This window comes from Cinclus cinclus, chromosome 3, assembly GCF_963662255.1.
Source record: "Cinclus cinclus chromosome 3, bCinCin1.1, whole genome shotgun sequence".
NCBI classification, from domain to species: Eukaryota; Metazoa; Chordata; class Aves; order Passeriformes; family Cinclidae; genus Cinclus; species Cinclus cinclus.
Window position 1 is genome coordinate 111,984,737 of NC_085048.1, and position 18,852 is coordinate 112,003,588.

Genomic DNA, 18,852 nt, shown 5'->3' on the forward strand with positions numbered 1-18,852 from the left:
GGGTTGATTGTAAAGGAGTGAGTTCAATTAACTCGCTTCTTCTCTTGTACCTGTCTACAGCTTCTTCTGAGTCTACAACAGAAACCCAGAGAATGAAGGCAAAGAGCTCTTGGTGTGTGATAGGACCTGGGATGCCTCTGTTCCCAAGGAAACTCGCTGAGGTGTTTGGCATGCAGACCTATGTGCGGAACCCCGGCGTTGGGAATGGAGGTGTGGGCTCCCGGCCGGCTCAGGGGGCCTTGGCCCAGGAGCCCCGGCAGAGGCAGCTGAGCAGCGCTGTCCCCAGGGTCACTGCCAGGGAGGAGGACAAGGGGACGGACCAGCATGGCTCAGCCTCCCACAGAGGTAAGGTGGGAGCTGGGCCGCTCTCTGGTGGGAGGAAGGGTCTTGTGCCAGCCTGGAGAGCCTGTGCACATTGCCAGGGAGCAGTTGTGCCCTGCAGGTGCCCCCTGCCATGAGCTGTGCTGCTGCCAGTGCCCCGTGGAGCTGTAGGGCTGCTGAGCTGTGGGGCAGGGAGAGGAGCAGGAGGCTGCATGTGCAGCTGAGCCATTGCTGGGAAGCACAGGGCTCTGGGCTCCCTGCTGTCAAAGACTGAAAAAGTGTCTGAATTTTATCAGCTGTGTGGGAGAGTGTTGCAGAATGAGTTACATTGTTCTTACTTGCATTCAGAAAAATCAGCGTTCTGTCAGGCTGGCCTGAAAGTGCCAGAGCCCATACAGTTTAGACAGAAAAATTCTTTGGGGAAAATGAATAATCGAGTGTCAAGAACACAATTTTCATTAGGGTACCCCTCCTGTAATCCTAAGTTTTTCTTTATTGTCCCCTGAAATATTCCAATAAAGTGAAGAAAAAGTTGATCTGAATGTATACAGGTATTAGAACCCAGGACTACTTTTAGGAACCAGAAAGAAGATGTTTACTAAAATCAGCATAAGGGCAGATAAGAATCTCTGTCAAGAGCAATCTCCATCTCTGCCCTTCTCTATCAAACACAGAGGCTCTCCAGCATCCAGGGGCTGAGGCAGCAGGTTTCAGTCTGCTGGCCCACAGAATAATGTCATGTCTCCTTCCAGGAGCCCATTCATTGGGAGAGGGTCTAGGCATATGTACCTTGCTGCTTTCCTGCACCATCTCTGTGCCCTGTTAGAGCTCTGTAATCTGGAAGCTGTCTTGCCTGTTGCCAAGCATGACATTTTTGGGCAATTGAAGTGTGCCAGAGATTTACAGGAACCTTTGCTTCCAGTTCCAGGCCTCCCACTGAGCCAGCTCAAGGAGATGGATCATCCCACCAGTCCTGGTCTAACAAGTGACAGAGACCTGAGAGAGGGCTTTGGAAAGGTAAGGGATAAGAACAGGGATGAGCAGACTTCCATTCCAGTGGCTGTTTAGTGCTTGGCCCAAAATGCCTCTGAAAACCATGATCCTCCACTCTTGGGGGTTGGGGATTGTCTTGGGAATATATTTGACGGCTACTGAGCAATTGCTTGGCTGTTTCCAGAGGTGCCAAAGTCAGTGCTTTGGGGATGGTGCCAAGGACATGCCTGAGGCATTCTTTATGTGCAAAGAGCACTTTCGAGAAGTTCTGATTGGCAGAGCAAACTGCAAACCAGTGAATGTGGGCAAAGGGCACCCTCAGAAGCAGAGAAGCAAAGATGCTAACGTTGAGTATAAGCAAGGCTGCAAAATAAAACGGGACAGTTTGATGTCTCCTGGTTACCTTTCTGGCTGTATCTCACAGCCCTCTCATTCTCACATTTTCTGCTCCTTAATATCCATGTTCCTCCAAATTGTTTTCACATGACTCCCTCCTCCTTTTGGTCTCCCGGTCTCAGAGACCAAGTCGTTGAGAGTCTTTCAGAGCTGAGTCCTTCAGAAGCCAGGAAGTGACAAACAGCTGCACTTCCTGGCCATGAGTGTTAAGCATCAGCCAATTACACCTCCTTGCTGCATATTGCACATGGCTTTTATTCTCCTGCCATGGCCTGTAGGAACTGAACTGCATGCTCATTGCTCATGTGAGCTCTTCCTTTGTCTTGGAGCATTCCTATGACTAAAGTGTTCCACCTCACTGTGTGTAATTACCAAGGTGAGGATGGGAGACATTCTCCTGAAACTATTGGAATGGATATGGAGCTGGATTAATGTCTGTAGCACTGTGTGGACTCCGCTCCCGATGAGAGGTTGTGCCTGGTCTGTGTGTGTCTCTGCTTACAGTCTGTGATGTATTTCCATTGCAACTAGATCCGTGCTGCATTGTGCATGTTGGCTGAGAAGAACTTAGAACCAAAGGATGTGGAGCTTTTTGAGAAAGAGATGAAGAAAAGGAGAGCAAAGAAAACATCCTTAAAGCTGCCTCCACAGAGAGTTGAGCCCAGGGATGCAGCTGAAGCAAGTAAGTGGTGCCTACACTGCTGGTCCTTTTTGAGCTCTTCCTTACCCTCTGCACAGTGTTGCAATCAGACTGGGGGGCTGTTGCACTTGCATCTGAGTGGAAACCTGCATAGGAATGATTTCCATTTTGCAGAGAAAAACACAGAGGCATTAATTGTCTTGCCCATGGCCTCACTTAGTAACAGAGTATCAGCTTCCCACCTTCACCTCTAAAATCTTTCAGAGTAGAAAATTCAGTCTTGGAAAGTCGCCTGCCCTTCAGACTCTGTTCTGAAGAGCAGCTTCCAGGCAATGTGAATGCAGAAGAATGCTTTTCCACCAAGGTGCAACCTGGAAGAAACCAAATTCAGCACCTTCTGATGAAAAGACCAGAGATCCTTCTCGAGCCACTCCCCTCCAAGGAGCTGGCACTGTAGAGCTGTGCTGAAGCCCTGAGGCAGTGCTTCTGTTGTAGCCCCAGGAGCAAGCAGCATTCCCCAGTGAATCCCGGCTGAGGGGCTCTGGCTGCAGCGCTGTGTGCGCTGCCCCGAGGGCGGCAGCAGGGACCTTCGGGGGCAGCACTCAGCCCCAGGGCACCACCCAAGCTTATCTGCACTTTCTTTTGGGAACTTGCCCAGCCTGCCTCTGAAACAGGAAAACGAAAGCATAGCAATACTGGCTTCTCCTTGTTTCTTAGGGAAAGCATCACTGCAGTTTGGTTTGAAATTCGAAGAAGGTAGATTTAGATTAGATATTAGGTAGAATTTATTTTATAATGAAGGCAATGAAATGCTGCAAAGGTTTTTCCAGAGAATCTGTTGTTGATTTATCTATGAAGGTGTTCAAGGCCAGTTTACATGGGGCTCTGAGGAACCTGATCCAGATGAAGATGTTCCATTTCCCAGGGTTTGGACTAGATGGTGGTTAAAGGGGCCTTCCCACCAAAATTGTTGTAGGTTTTCCTGGGTGATTGTATGATCCTTGTCCCATACTAGCGTGCCAGTGTTCTACTTGAAGTTCTTTGGGATAACACAGAGATGTTACCCAGCTCCAGCAAATTTTCTGGCCCTTTCCATAGTGACCCTGTCCAGCACCCTCCACTTACAAGCTCCTCTTTGGTCCCTGCAGGCCTCAGCCAAGCAGCTGTCAATGGCACAGCTTCCAGTGTGCAAAGAAAACACCCTGGTAATGCCTTGAAGAAGAAGGTCTTGAGGAAACAGGACAAGATGCCCTTACTGCCCACTATGCCCATCATCCAAGAGGATGGCAGTGTCCCATGCAACTCCTCAGGTAAGTCTGCTCCATGGCAGCTTTTTGCCATATAGTTATTTCCTTGCAGAAGGAGCACAAACTGCCTCCTGCAGGCTGTTTGCTGCCTGCAGGAAATACACAGCAGATAGTCCCTAGTGGCTCTTGTCTTTCCTTTGGGGGTAGCCTGCCTGTGCTATCATCCCAGCTAAAGTGACATAAGAAGAAGGGAGCAAGGAATAATAATTGGAATGCTCTTTTCTACTGATGCTATTTCCACGTTGAGAACTGACCAGAATTGAGCCTGGGTTGTTCCGGCTTGGCTTGGTGCTGTGGCAAAGCAGCTTCAGGAGTTTCCTCAGGGAGTTGCACAGTGCCTCAGTCCTCAGGGCTGGGGGAAATGAGGGCGCTGGGACAAGAGAGGCCCCTGGGGGGTTCCCTCCCGGTGTAGCCATTCCCACTGGTCGTCCCTGTCTGGCAGGGAGTGGGAGCTCTGCGGCCTCAGGAACCTGCCGCTGGCTGTGCTACCTGTGGCACTTGGGAGCTGGCACTGTGTGGGCAATGGTCAGGTTTAGCCTGGAGCTGTGCCCAGCTGGGGGGGCTGGGAGAAAGCAAGGAGCCCAAGGAGGCAGACAGCAGGGAGGTGTGTGAGGCAGTGCCAGTTTGCAGCACATGGAAGCCTGGCTGGGAGCTGGGGCTGCAGGCCGCTCCATGGCGGGGTGCCTTGCCCGGGGCTGCAGCGCTCAGGGCTGACCCTCTCCTCACAGTGACCTCGCAGACGGCCACTGGTGCCGAGCGCCGACAGGAGCTGCTCCGTGAGCGTGGGCACAAGGACACAGCCTCTGCTGACCCACAGCAGTCCTTGCTCCAGGCACTCTCCTGGCTGGGCAGCGATGACTGGTAAGAAAGGCCCCGGTCACTCTGTCTCCCTCTTAGCGTTAAGGAAGCTTACAAGTGGATCTTGCCAGTGCCTCTGAGCCCCGACAGCCCAGAGGGCAAAGGACTCTGCTGAAACCACTCCAGAGCAGTGAGAGGATCAAGATTTGAGAGCAGCCTTTGCTTGGCCTCGGTCTGCAGCTGTGCTCCAGCTGCTGCCGCTCTGTGCTGCTCCCTCGCTTTGCCTGCTGCTCCATGGAGCTGCAAAGGAAGTCTTGAGGGAAGAGAGGAAGCTGTGGGATGAGATGATTTGCTGGCTGAAGGCAGCAGCAGGATGGCAGCAGTTTTGAGTGTAGAGATTTGGGTGCCTTGGGGCACTGGCCCAGTGGGACTGAGTAAGATTTCTCTCTGCTCCCAGTGCTGACAGCAATGGCAGGTGACAGGGTCTCCCTGTGACCTCCTGCATGTGAGTCCCAGAAGCAGCTCCAGGGAGTCGCTCTTTCTGAGAAATGGACTGATTTGTGCTTTCAAATCCCCAGCCTGTCTTTACTCCTGAAAGGCTCATGGCAGAAGGGAAGGAGAAAGCAATGAAACCCTCTAGGAATCTTGGATTTTTGAATTCAACTTTTTCCTTTTCACTGCTTCGTATGGGCCGGAGGTGTTTTGCCAATACTCAACATGTGTCCCACAATTAGACACAGAGAGAAGGAGGCCCAGAGGTGGTAACCCTACGAATGTTAGGTGATGCTGGTTAAGTTTTTGGTGATATTGGTTGTGATGTTGGGGTTAGCATAAACTCACTGTTGGATGCTTCATTCACACAGGGGTACGGACTCCATTCACACTGGGATAAGCATGAAAAATCTGCCACATGCATCTCTTTGTGCAGTCACATTTGCTTTGCAATTCTCTTCTGCTTCCTCTTCCCCCTTTTTGTTTGGTGCCCTTTGAGGTACAAGAGAGCTTCTGCAGGTGTGGGGGGTCCCGGTGACTCTCAGGGGTGCCCATGGGATCGGTCACCAGCCCTGTGCTGCAGCCCTGATGCCTCACACACCTTTCTGTAGCTCAGGGCTGCCTAGAGCAAGTGCTGAGAGACAGAGTTGTTTACACCTTTTAAATAACATGTTGCTGTAGTGGGCATTGTTTTTGGTAGGGGATTCTGGGAAAAGGCAGAGTTTCAACTGTTCTTTCCCAGGCGTGGAATCTTATGGGACACCCTGCTGCTCCTTTTCTGGGGAATGTGGAGGTGGAGTGGAGTGAGTGAGAAACAAGCCTGGATTGTAGCATGGAAACTGAGCTCCAGAGTGCCAGTGCAGACTTTTATTGCTGAACTGCCTGCTGGGGATGAAAAAGAAGGAAAATGCCCCAATAACTGCCCAAGGGGATTGTGTCTTAGGGACAGGTATAGGGAGGTGACAAGAAACAGGAGCATGACCCAGTCTCACAGCTTCTAGGAAACTGTGTCATAGGGACTCCATGGGCCAGACATTTCAGAAAGGCTGTCTTGTAAAAGAGCCACAAATGAAGACACTGAAACCCCTCTATTTGTCTCTTGGATTTGTGTATGCTTTTGACAGCAACAACATCCTGCGGGAAGGAGCTCCACAATTTCATTAAGTACTCCTTGAAAAGCACCTCCCATTGTTTGACTGAGCTGCCAGCCTGGTAATTTCAGAGGGTGCTGCCTAGTTCTTGGGTGGAGAGAAAAATCCATCTTTTTGGTACTTGCCTTTCAGGGAGATGAAGGAGAAGGGACTGGTCAGCATCAAACTCCTGGCTGGGTCCCATTCAGAAGTCCTGCTTTCAAGGCTTCGTGACATTTGCTTGGCAGTTACCAGTGAGGTGAGAACACTCTTGTGAATTGTACCCTGTACTTCATACACGGTGTGTAGAGTAGCTATGTGCTTGTTCATCTCCATGTGTGCTCAGAGACTGCCTTCATTTCTCTTTTTTGATCTTGTATTTCTAATGTCTGTCAGGTTTCTATGGGATCTGTGTGTAGATGTAGTTGTATTCACTGGTAGGTCGGGTATCTGACACTCATCTTTGAGTGAGCTGCCATTATCATGAAATGTGCAAATGCAGAAAAAGATACTCTAATTATGTTATTTTCAGAGTCCTAGTCTCTGCCCGAGCTGTCATTCAACACTGCAAATTAGTCTGTAGGCCTGAGCGTGTGTTTTCTGTTTCCTGGCTGAGTGCCTCAACTGCTGGTGTTGCTTTTTTAAACAGGAGCACGTGACTCTTTTATCTTTATGACTGACGCCTTTATGGTTTGAAAGCAGCCCTTACTTTAATTTGGTTCTTTGTGTTTCAAAGTAAAGAGCCTAAAGGGAAAGCAGTTGACATTAAAGAAGGCTTAAGTAGATACTTTATGAAATTTCTTATTTTTAGGCCTGTAATATGCAAGTCTGAGGCCAGATATTGGTGCCAGTGGAAGTGCCTTGCTGTGCATGTGCTCTTCTGCTCTTATTGTGCTTTTATGTTCCTCTGGACACAGTGGGATGTGTTGTCATTTCCTGAGTCATCTGTCTAAGGCAACTGGTTTTCTTTCCGAGGTCATTCTTATGTTTCCCCTCATGACTTCCCCAGGTGACCAACCTCCGCTCAAAGGTGTCCTACTTGGCCATTGTCACTCTGGGAGAGCTCTCTGTGACCTTGAAGAAGGACATGGACTCTGAGGTGGATGAGGTGGCTCGGGTCCTTCTGCACATGATGTGTAATTCACCAGAGTTTGTTGAGAAAGCAGCCAGTCACACCCTGGGGATCATGGTGGAGAATGTGACTCCTGCACGAGCAATGACTTCTCTCCTGGACAGTGGAGTCAAGTAGGTTCTTCTTTCAGTGATATTCTTCACCTTCTAGAGTACTTCTAGGTGGGGGAAGGGATGAGAGAAAGAATGGGAATGGTGGGAGGGAAGGGTCCTGTATCCTGCATCTTCTGTCAACTCAGTGACTGGATTCTCCAATCCACCTCATTTCTTTCCTCTTGTCCCCTATTTCTGCCCTCCCTCAGCCTATGAGTTCTCAGAATGAAAGTGCTGTAGAATATGGGAAGTTGGACGAGGCCAGGAGGATGATCAAATCCAGTTCCTGGCCTTGCACAGAGCCCCCCAAGAGTCACACCATGTGCCTGAGATTGTTGTCCAAATGCTGCTTGAACTCTGTCAGGCTTGGTGCTGTTGACCACTGCCCTGGGGAGCCTGTTCCAGTGTCCCAGGCACCCTGTGGGTGAAAAAGCTTTTCCTGATATGCAACCTAAACCTCTTCTGACTCATCTTCCCGCTGCTTTCTGGAGTCCTCCCAGTCTGTCAGAGTTGCCTAGATGTGGTGAATGGTGGGGAAGTGCAAGTGCCTGCAAAGGCTAAGGATAGAGCCTTGTGCTTCTGTGGGAAGAGGGACAATTGCAATTGCAGCTATGAGTGCTCTTTGATATTTCACTGCACTAAGCACAGAGGCCCTGGGAAAAAACATGCATCCTCATGATGCCATTAACTGGAGAAATAAGGAGGGTACTTGCTGGGGTATGGAGCACCTAGGGGAGAATGTGCTGGCTGTGACACAGCCTGCACAGCAGGTGCAGCTCCTGCCAAAGGAGTCCTGTATGACTATCCTGGCCATAGAGCTCTACTTTCTAATCAAACTGGTGTTTCATGTTAGCCTTGAGATGATGAATCACTGCACATACACCTTCACAGGCCCACTACTATGGAATAGCTGATGCAAATGCTGCCTTAAGTGTTTGTGCTGAGCCTGATAATTATCAAAAGACACTCTCTAGAACTGGACAATCTGGGTAAATTGATTGCCACACTTTCCCCATCTTTGCAATAGGATAAAACATTCAGATGTACCCCTTGCCAATCCTCACAAAAGAAACAGGCTGCATTGCTGCATATTCTGCAACTTCACGGCCCACAGTGTGTTTTCTCTGCATCTGTATTTTTCCAAAGCTCTGCAGATTTGGGGATAAATGGCTGGAATGAGCCTCAGTCCTGCTGCAGCTCTGTGTAATGGGTGCCCTCTGATAGGTTAGCATGAATGGTCTTTCATTTCTAAAGAATTCATATGTAATCTATTATTTTATCTTTCTCAGTGGAAATTGTGGCAAAGACACTGAGTATCAGGTAGTGCAGGGAGACTGAATTCCTCCGTCTTCCTTGCAGACAGTCCTTGTGTCCAATGCTAATTTGAGTTTCTCTGAGGACAGAAGCTTCTACAGGTGTCTGAAGCTGCAGGGAGAAGCCAGGCCTCCTTCCCGCAGCAGTGGCAGGGAGCACGCTCTGGCCAAGGCCTGTGCTGCTGTTGCTCCTTCTCCCTGTGCCCCAGTGTTTGCTCTCCTCTTGCCAGGAGCCGCCACGCCCAGGTGCGGAAGTGTGCGGCGCAACTGCTGCTGTCCTTGATGGAGAAAATTGGAGTCACGAAGCTCGCAGGCACACCCAGGGCTGAGAGGCTGGCGCACGCGGCAGGGACGCTTGCTCAGGACTGCCACAAGGACACAAGGTAACCATCTTCATTTCACCTCCTCACACAGGAAAACTGCCTTGTGTCTGTCTAGAAAGGTAAAACCACAAAAGAGTGGTAACGAAAGGCAATATTAAGTTACCTCACGGTGTGGATAAGGGCCATAGAGGCATGGAATACCCGGAGTTGTATGGGATCCATTGGGGCCATGGAGTCCAGCTGCCAGCCATGTGCAGGACATGCCAAGAGTCACTCCATGTGCCCAAGAGCATGGTCCAAACACTTCTCGAGCTCTGTCAGCCTTGGTGCTGTGACCACTGCTCTGGATTACCTGGGGAAATGACTGTAGTGGGTAAGCTGAGGTTGTCCAGCAAGAAGGAGCATTGCCAACTTCCTGTGACTTGAAGGATTCTTTCCTGAGATCAAAAGAGCTCAGATTTGGCAGTCAAACAGTTTTGTTTGATCTTAGGTGCACAACACAGAGCCAAAATGTTGCCTCATGTTCATCACTGAAAGACCCAAAGCAGATCTTTCTTGTTAACTTAAAACTTTTCTAGAAGTATTTCAGGGCTAATGTATTCAGTCTGTCTAAACCTCTTCTGCAGCTTTCTAGAATGCTGTTGTCTGTGGCTCAATGACCTCTAAATTTCTTCTTGAGGAAAACTGGTTTCCTAGTGGCAAAATCAACCCAAGCCACCCAAATCCCCTTACTTTGATGATTCAATTAATAGCTGCCAAAAATACAGGAGCAACTAGCTGCTGCTCTGCATACATATAGAATAGTCAATAGGAGGCCTGAGGTGTTTTGTGCTGGATTCTCTGCCAGTTAATGGAAGGCAAATTATTGAGCAATGGCAGCAAGGTACTTCTAATGGGATCTGACAACAAAGCAGATGTGTTTCACTTGTTCCCTGGGATCCTTTGATCCCACAGAAGCACACCCACAGTTTCAGAGTGAAATGATATTTTTATCTCACTTTGCTGAGTAGGTAATGCCATCTCATGCAAGGATTGCAAAGGATGACATTAAGGTATCAGCCTCTTCTGTTAACAAGTTTCCTTTGTTTGTTCGATTTCCTTCCTTCCTTCCTGGAATCCTTCCTTCCTGGAATCCTTCCTTCCTGGAATCCTTCCTTCCTTCCTGAAATCCTTCCTTCCTTCCTGGAATCCTTCCTTCCTTCCTGGAATCCTTCCTTCCTTCCTGGAATCCTTCCTTCCTGGAATCCTTCCTTCCTTCCTGGAATCCTTCCTCCCTTCCTCCCTTCCTCCCTTCCTCCCTTCCTCCCTTCCTCCCTTCCTCCCTTCTTCCTTTCTTCCTTCCCTCCTTCCTTCCTTCCATAGGCATTATGGACAGGAGATGGTGAAAATGTTGATAAATCATCCAAAATGTAAAATGCTTTTGGAGCGATCCATTCCTGCCTGTGACCTGGAAGATATTCTGAGAAGAATAAAGAAGAAAGTAAGTGCTTGGCAGGAGAAATGTCTCCTTTGTGCAAGTATAGCCACAGCTAATAGGACATCAAACATACCTAATCTGTCTTTATCTCATTCCCCTTCTGCTCAATCATTTTGCTCCTGGGAATGAGCTGTTAATCCCCAGCCTGTTCATCTGCAGACCACAAAGGAGCTGATATTCTTAGGGGAAAAGTGGGGCTTTGAATATTTTGACTATTGGTCACAAAGAGGAAAGGGGAAGAGAAGAAAGTGGGTTTACATTTAAGCATAACTCCCCACCCTGCTGTCCCTGCTCTGCTCCCAGTAAAGCAATGAAGTGAGAAAAGTGCTTCTGAGGAGAACAGAGTCTTTGCAAAAGACACTGGAAGCAGTAGTGCCAAGAGAATTTCCAAAACTGCAGCAGATGTCCCAGTCAATCCTAATTGCTACAATTACCGTCTGTCTTTTGGGAATACTGCCTTGCTGTCAAGCCCTGTGGAGCTGGAAGAAGCTTGGTGAATCCAGCAGCATCCAGAGGAAAATCATTTGTCTGGGGGGGGACTTTCATTGTTTTTATCTACGTTATAGAAGGGAGCGTGTCCTTTGTGCACAAACAGGGAGAGCGAGTGTTGAACCAAATCACCTTCCAACAAAATTGGCCCACCCCAAAGAGTCCTAATTTTTCTGCTTTTTCCTATAAGATCTCTTGGTGCCTACCAGTTTCCATTATTCCCATTTATGCTCGAGACTCATGAATTGGGGAGTTTAAACTGCTGCTCACTATGGCAGCACCCATAACCTGCCTTGGGCTATTGCAAACAAAGAGTTGGCATCACTGAATCTCTGGTCTGTTTCCTTCTGTAGGTTTGCAAATATTTCCCTAAGCCTTGGTAGCAGTGATCCTGGTTCTAACTTGTGTTTTTAAGCAGACAGTTTCCTATTCTATATTCTAAATGTTGGTGGGGTTTCTCTGTGTCCTTGTAGGGGATGGAAGAGCAGAAGGGTGAACGCCCATCTGTCAAGAGCCCTGTGAAGATGAGGAGCCATGTGTCAAAGAAGCCCCAGGCCACATTTCCTTCTAGTCAACGGTACTGAGCACTTTTGTTAGATGTGACAAAGCACACAACAAGCTTGACATTTCTCTTCGTCAGGAAAATCTTTCTGGAGAGATGGCCTGTGCCACTGATTCTTTCCTTACTCTATAAATTTTCTTTGATAAAAAATGCCTATATCTGCATTAATAATATTTGTAGATTGTCTCCCGTAATGATTGTCTTGAAGTCCATGCTGTTTTCAGAGCCTCATGATTCTCTAGCTTGAAATCACAGCATGAGTAAATCACCTCTGGATGTTTTGCTCACAATTATCTGCAGGTATTATCACCAACAAGCCATCATTTGCTTTTATTTTCCAGGGTGAAGTCGACCTCGGATGGACGCCTCCTACACCATCCAAAAGTCCAGGTCACGTTGCCTCCAGCTGTGGATGAAATGGAGATGCTCCAGAAGCTTTATGATCTCCTGGAAGCCAAGGGGTTTGAGACACGGATGGAAGGAGTGGCACTCCTCCTAGACCTGTGCAAAAACAGCCCCAAGCTCATCACCACAAACATTGTCCAGGTATGTAGGGTATCTTCACTGTTCCTTCCCTTCAGCTCCTCTCCCAAGCCTGTAGCAATGAAGTTAATTCAGTCTGTCTTGGCACTACATCCTGCCTTGTTGGGACAGGCTGGTCCCTCTTACCCAGACAAATTTAATTCAGGTCCAGCATGCAGGACAAGTTCTTTCAGTCCAGCTGTATTTGTCTGGCAGGTGCCTATTGATGCTGTTCATCACATGATGACAGAATTTTCCACTGCTCTAACCTTTGCTGTCTCCTACTCCCAGCTGGGTTCAATGAAAGGAATCCAGCCACTGAAAGCATGGCAATTCTTCTCTTGATGAAAAATGGCTTTGAATGGGGAAGAGAAGTATCAGGCTGGGTTGGTATAACCCAAATGTTTTTACAGAGATACTTCTCCAAACTCCATCCTGTCTTGCACAAACACAACTGTGGCTACTCGTTTCCATTCTTGTCTCTATTGCACTTGGTAAAGATGGTGTGTAACCTTCTCGGGTATCGAATGCTCATTTCTACATCCCCTCTCCAAACAAGGACATTTTAATCCAGCTTTCTTGCTGCTTGTTCTCTTCACAGATTTTTGATCATTTTGTCCTGAGAATATCTGACACGCACAAGAGAGTGAAGCAGATGGCGCTGGACGTGCTGGCAGAAATGATAGCCATCCTGGAAGATGCCTTGAACCCCGTGATTGTCCGTTTAGTGGAAGGAATACTAAAGAGCCTGAACTCAAAGGATACCGGGGTTCATGCTGCAGCTGTGAAAGCGCTGGAAAAATCCGTTTCTCATTTTGGTAAGGCTGACATGGACTCTCCTCAACTGTGTCTCTGCCTCTCTGACACAAGAGAACACTGAGTGCCATGAGAGCTCTTGTTGCCCGTGGAACACTGCAGCTGACATCCACCAGAAGCTGTGGGGGTGCAGTCCTTAGGCACCAGTCCCCCAAGAGGCTTGAATGTGCATCAGCATTTCCCACAAGTGCCAGGAGCCCTTGGCTCTGTGCTGCTTGTCTGGAGAGGAGGTCCTGGACTACAGCTTTGCTACAATTCAGAGGCAAAGGGGATTTTGGAGTTTGCTTGGACCCCATTAGAGTTCCCAAATGAATAGCTTTGCTGTTGCCATGAAGGGACACTGGCCCATCATGGCTCCTGCAGAGCAGCCCCCTGGAAAGCTCCACATTATAGGCAGTAGCTGCCTCTGTTCCACCTTTCCCATTTGTCTTCTTTTTTCAAATGGGACACTTATGATTCACCAAGTGCATTTCCTTAAAACAAGCAGATAGAAATCCAGCTGTCAGTGATGTCTTGTTCCACATGTTGTTTTCATGGGGCAGGATGGCTGTGGCAATTACCTACACAGGCAAGGACTGCTCTAAATTCCTTTGTCACAGAGATTTATGTCAGCACTGAAAATGCTGCTCGGGAGAAATATGCCTGACAAATGGAGTGTTGAAGAGGCAGATCTTCAAGGGGAGTTTCCACTTTCTCCACCTCATCTGCTCTGCGAACTCCTGAACTGCCTGACGCTGTGCCTTTGTGTATCCCAAGTCAGGACTTCTTCCTGTTTGCTCTGGAGTTCAAAACCTTTTCACTGCTTACGTGTGATTGAACTCTTGAGGTCCTTGATCTGAAATGTTTAACACAGCTCCCGGTGCAGCAGACAACTTTGCATTGACAAATGTGAACGGAGAGGTTTTCTTTGGGAATTTAACCCCCCCCTCAAGTAGGCTGGAAGGAAAGAAGTACATTAGCAGAAAATTACTTGATTTTATAAATTGGGGCTGCCCCTGCCCTTCCCCTCCCCACTCTCCTTTCTCCTAGGACCTCAGAAGAGTGAGCAGAAACGTGTGTTTCTCTTGTAGATAAAGTAGCACTGATGAAAGAGTTCAGCCACCAATGGAGTCAGCTGAGTGGCCAAGCTCTGCTGGATGTGACAGAGCGTATCACAGGTATGGCCTCTGCTAAGCCAAGAGGTCTCCCCAGGGAGCATTTCCAGGGCATTCCTGGCAATAGACAGTAGAGTAGCTGCTCCAAATCAGGAGGTGCTGAGCTTGTCCCTCCTGCCCAATGCCCATGGCAGCTGTGTTTGGCAGGTTTTCCCTGGCTGCTGCAGAGGTGTGCAGTACCTGGCACGGGGGTGGCGCTCGGCCTTGGGGCCGAGCTCTCACTGGGGCATCTCAGAGCCCACCTCCAGGAAAGGGAGGGGTTAAAAATACCCGAGCTGGCTCTTCTCTTGGGAGCTCAGGGTCATCTCTGGTCCTTTAGGGAAAATGTAGCAAGTGCTGTTTCAGGCAATCCGTTTCTTTTGTCCTCACAGAATTCTCATCTTGCTCTTGAAAAGTTTTGAGACTGAACCCTGCAGTGCCTGGGGGTCACAGCTTAGGTCAAAACTCAGCACCCAGATTAGGGGCACGGATTTGGTGCAAGGCAGCCTTTGGGGCCAGAGGGGCAGAAGCAGAGTGCTGAGGCTCCCTGCCTGTGCTGTCAAAGTGGCATTGGACTGAGCATTTCAGGGTGTGCAAACAGTGTCTTCCTGTGTCAGTGCTGTCCAAAATGCTACAAATGCAGCTGATAATTGATTCCTCAGAGGAGCTTGCTATGTCAGCAACAGCCCAGGATTGGAAAAGTGATAATCTCTATATATAGTGGACAAGATGATTTACAGCCTTGCTTTAACGGGGTCTAAATGCACTGCTAAGTGTGCCAGCATCTTTAAATGCAATGTTTCATAGATGTTGTGTCTTCTTCAGCAGTCTCAAATGCTCAGTGTTCGGTGATTGAGAATGTCAAAAGCCCTTGAAAGGGCATTGGGATAAAGTAGATGTCTAGGAAGAGGGAATTTAGTTTTGGAGATATTTTGATCTCTTCTTGAAATAATGGAAATAAACATAAATTAGGACTCTTTTAGGAAGAGCAGATGTTCTCTCTGAGATTTAGTGGGAACAAACAATGTTTTCTCAAGTTCCATTGTGATCAATGTCTTGAATTGGATTTTAACTGAAATTAACATCCATTTTGAAATGGATGCCATAACCCTTTTCCTGCTTGGCAAAATTGGTTTTGGGCTCTTTCAGGAAGTGTTTAAATGTTGATGATTGCTGGTGGATTGCGAGCATAGAGAAAATGAAGTCTCTTCCACCACAGAATAAGAAGGGGTTACTGCATAACATTTTGCCTGATCAGAAAATATGAATGGTGTCCAGAGCATTTCAGGTTTTGATGTCTCAGCCACATCTGCCATGCAAGGAGCCTGTTGGTTGTCAATTTTTTGCCTGTGTTTGACAAAGTTCAGTTCAGAAATTGAGCAGGGAGTAGGCTTCAGAGAGAAAGGGAGAAGACACTCGTGTTGTGGTTAAATTTCATTCATCTGTGTTGCATTTTTCTCTCTACATTCTACTATTGCAGTGCACATTGCAAGAAAAATGCCATTAACATTGGGAGGGGGAATGACATTAAAATGTGGAGATGCACAAATGCCACAGCAATGAGGTCTGGGTAATTACCTAAGACACCCTGAGGTTTGAAGCAGCTGTTTGTTGGAAGGCACAAAAGCATTGTGCCAAAGACAGCAGCTAGTCACTGATGTTTCTAATCCAGCTGTCAAGCAGCACCCATGTCTGGTGGGCTGGAGTTTGGAAGTGTGGTCTAATAGTGCCCTTTGCTGTGTGCCACTGAGCAAAGGGAAGAGCCAGATTGGATTCTGGCACTTTGACATCAAGGGTCACAAAGATGGAATTGTCCTTTTTCTTAGAAACCTTTCAATTGAATCTCCATGGTGCATTTCCAAATCTTCAGTGTGGGTTTAGACAACTTCCTAATGGAAATGAAAGGGAAGTTGACATTTTAGTCATTCTTGATGTTGAAACAGGTTGTGAAATGATCCAGTAAAGGTACAAGTTCTGCCACAGGTGCAAGTATTTGTTTGGAGACAGTACTCCTGAGGTGTTGGTGGTTCTATTTTGGGGAGGATCAGCTGCTTTGGCCATTTCTGGATCGTTGGGCTCTGTGTGCTATTTCGCTGCTCTTAGGCAGAGAGGCTTCCAAGAAGCAAATCTCGAGGTGGATCCTTGTTTGCATTAAGGTTGTTGTTTCAGAAGCTTGTGTCTCTGTCCCGGCAGTGCTTGTGGAAGGGGTTTATGCCAGGAGCCCTGAAGTGGTCCAGCGCTACGCCCTGCCCGTGCTCTGGTCCTTCCTGGAGAACAAGGCGCTGCCTGTCCGCAGCGCCAATGTGCGCACGGTGGTCACCAGGCTCGCCTCTGCCCTCTACGAGGTGATGGGCACCAAGCTGAAGAAGCGTGCTGCCAGCCAGCCCCCACATGTCCAGGAAAACCTCTCCAGCATCCTGGGCTGGTGAAGGCTTGATGTTCTCCAGCAAGTTGACCAAGTGCTGAGATGGACACCTGCGGTTCTGACCTTTTAGCTGTGCCAGAAATGACAAAATACTCAGGAAGGGTGTGCATCTGCCCCTGCTCTCTCCACTGCCCTTCCTAGTCATGGCATGCTCAGGGGCCTGAAGACACTCTGGATTGAGGACAAAGTGAAGGACTAGCATGGCTCAGCCTCCCACCGAGGTAAGGTGGGAGCTGGGCCGCTCTCTGGTGGGAGGAAGGGTCTTGTGCCAGCCTGGAGAGCCTGTGCACATTGCCAGGGAGCAGTTGTGCCCTGCAGGTGCCCCCTGCCATGAGCTGTGCTGCTGCCAGTGCCCCGTGGAGCTGTAGGGCTGCTGAGCTGTGGGGCAGGGAGAGGAGCAGGAGGCTGCATGTGCAGCTGAGCCATTGCTGGGAAGCACAGGGCTCTGGGCTCCCTGCTGTCCCAGAGCAGCTCAGAGGCCATGGAGTTCCCCTGGGAGATCTGTGGAAGTGGCTCAGGGTGTGCCCCTGGCCTGCCTCCAGAGGGTGATGGTAGGAGAATGTTTCCCTGTGCAGCTATTTATGAATTTCCAAGAAATGTGTTCTATGAAATATGGAGCTTCAGATGCTTTAGGTTTGCATTGCAGCCTCTGTTACATTTTGTGTCTCCATTTTGCAGACCTGCCTGGCTCCTGTGTTTCCACCAAGTTTTCTCTGGACATTCTTTTGTGCATTTACCCACAAAGTCCTTTCCTGCTGTCCAGAAGAGCTCTTTCCTCCAAGCCCAGGAAGAAGCTGCTGCCTATCCAAAGAGTGTTTGAAGACAAGGATTTATGCATTAGCCTGTATAGTTCCAGATGTACATATGTTCTGATAGTTATCTGTAGGTTTCAATAAATATATTTTGATTGTATCTTAATAATTTTGTTGTTATATTTTTTATTGTGTATATTTTTGGTGGTATGTTTTGTTTTTTTATATTTTATAGTTTTATATTTTTTCCCATTGACATGCTAAGGGTGGCCAGGTCCTTGAGACCTTGAGATGGGGAAGGGAGAGCCTCCCTGATTTTGTGAGTTTCTCTGGGAGGGTGGGGCCAGTGTGGGGAAGGGGGCCAAGGCCACGAGATTCGAAGCAGGTAAAGGAGGGTGGGGGGGCAGTTACTGGTACTCACCCCTTTTTGGCTCTGGAAGGAGGAAGGCAGCTGGAAAACCTCACCGCGCCATCCCAGTGCCAGGAGCTGCCTCTTCTGGTGTTGGACCTCACACCCCTGCCAGGATGCTGTCCTGCTTCAGTTTGCTATCTCCAAGCATCCTGTTGGAGCACCGGGACCGACACTGCTCCAAGGATTCGTGAGCAGAGTCTCTCCTCCACCCTTCCCATCTGGGACACAGCTGCCATCACCCCCAGCTCTCCTGCAGCTGTGCAGGGATCCTCACACCTGCCCTGTCCACTGGGAACCTGCCAGAGCTCACTGCCAATGGCGATGGTAACTGCACCAGGGGGGAAAAGAGCACACAACCAAAGGAACTGTGACTGGGTTCCTGTTAATTTCATAGTTATTGTTGTTTAGATTGGCCTTGTTGTAGATTTAGTAGAGAACTGTTCTTCCTGTCCCCCTATCTTTCCCTGAGAACCTCTTGATTTCAAAATTATACTGACTCAGTGGGAAGGATTTTACTTTCTCCATTTCAAGGGAAGGTCCTGCTTTTTCCCTAGCACACACCTGTCCATTCAAACTAGGATACGGAGCATGAGGTGCAGGGCTGATGTGTGAAAGCAGGAGGATCTCCTCCAAAGTAACTTGTTTAATTGTCCATTTTATTACTTCTCTATTTACTCCACACTACTAAGGCAAGGCAAGCTTTGCTTGCAGGCAAAACAGGCATGGGATACACTAGGGTCCCTTGCAGGATCAGCAGGGCTGGCAGTGACAAAGCAGGCAATCTGCTCCATGGTGAGCCACTACACAGCCGCATCCCAATGTGGGTTTAAGTAGCATGGTATTATGGAGAACTCCTTTTCTGCATCAGATACCAAAAGAACGTCCACAGCTTCTGGTGGCAGTCAGCTGGAACATTCCACAGGCAACACGAGCTCTCAAGGCACTCAGTGTTCTCTAGTGTCAGAGGCAGAGACACAGTTGAGGAGAGTCCATGTCAGGGGTCAGCCTTCCCAAACTGAGCAATGGATGCTTCTGCCACTAACACTGACAGGAAATAAACAAACAAAATTTCTGTGCACACCAGGGCTACGTGTGGATTAAATTATTTCTGTTTCACATCCTGGCCAGAACAACATCGTGGTCAGAATATCATTGTTCCTAGATTCTCTAACACTAAAAATATTGCTGGAGAGTTTTTGTCATTCCCATAGATTTGGTGACATCCAGACACACTTAACAATCCATTTGGGTCCAAGTTCCATATTGCAGACGATGTCTTTGGGCAGCCTGCAAGTGTCTCAGCAGAGAATGAAAAGGGATGACAATA

At 48.4% G+C, this 18,852-nt stretch overlaps 1 protein-coding gene across 1 annotated transcript in view; it reads left to right on the top strand.

The window, feature by feature from the left end:
- The window catches only part of LOC134042046 (serine/threonine-protein kinase pim-1-like), a 44,698-nt gene that overhangs the window by 5,459 nt on the left and 20,387 nt on the right, over window positions 1–18,852 (top strand). The window lies entirely within an intron of this gene.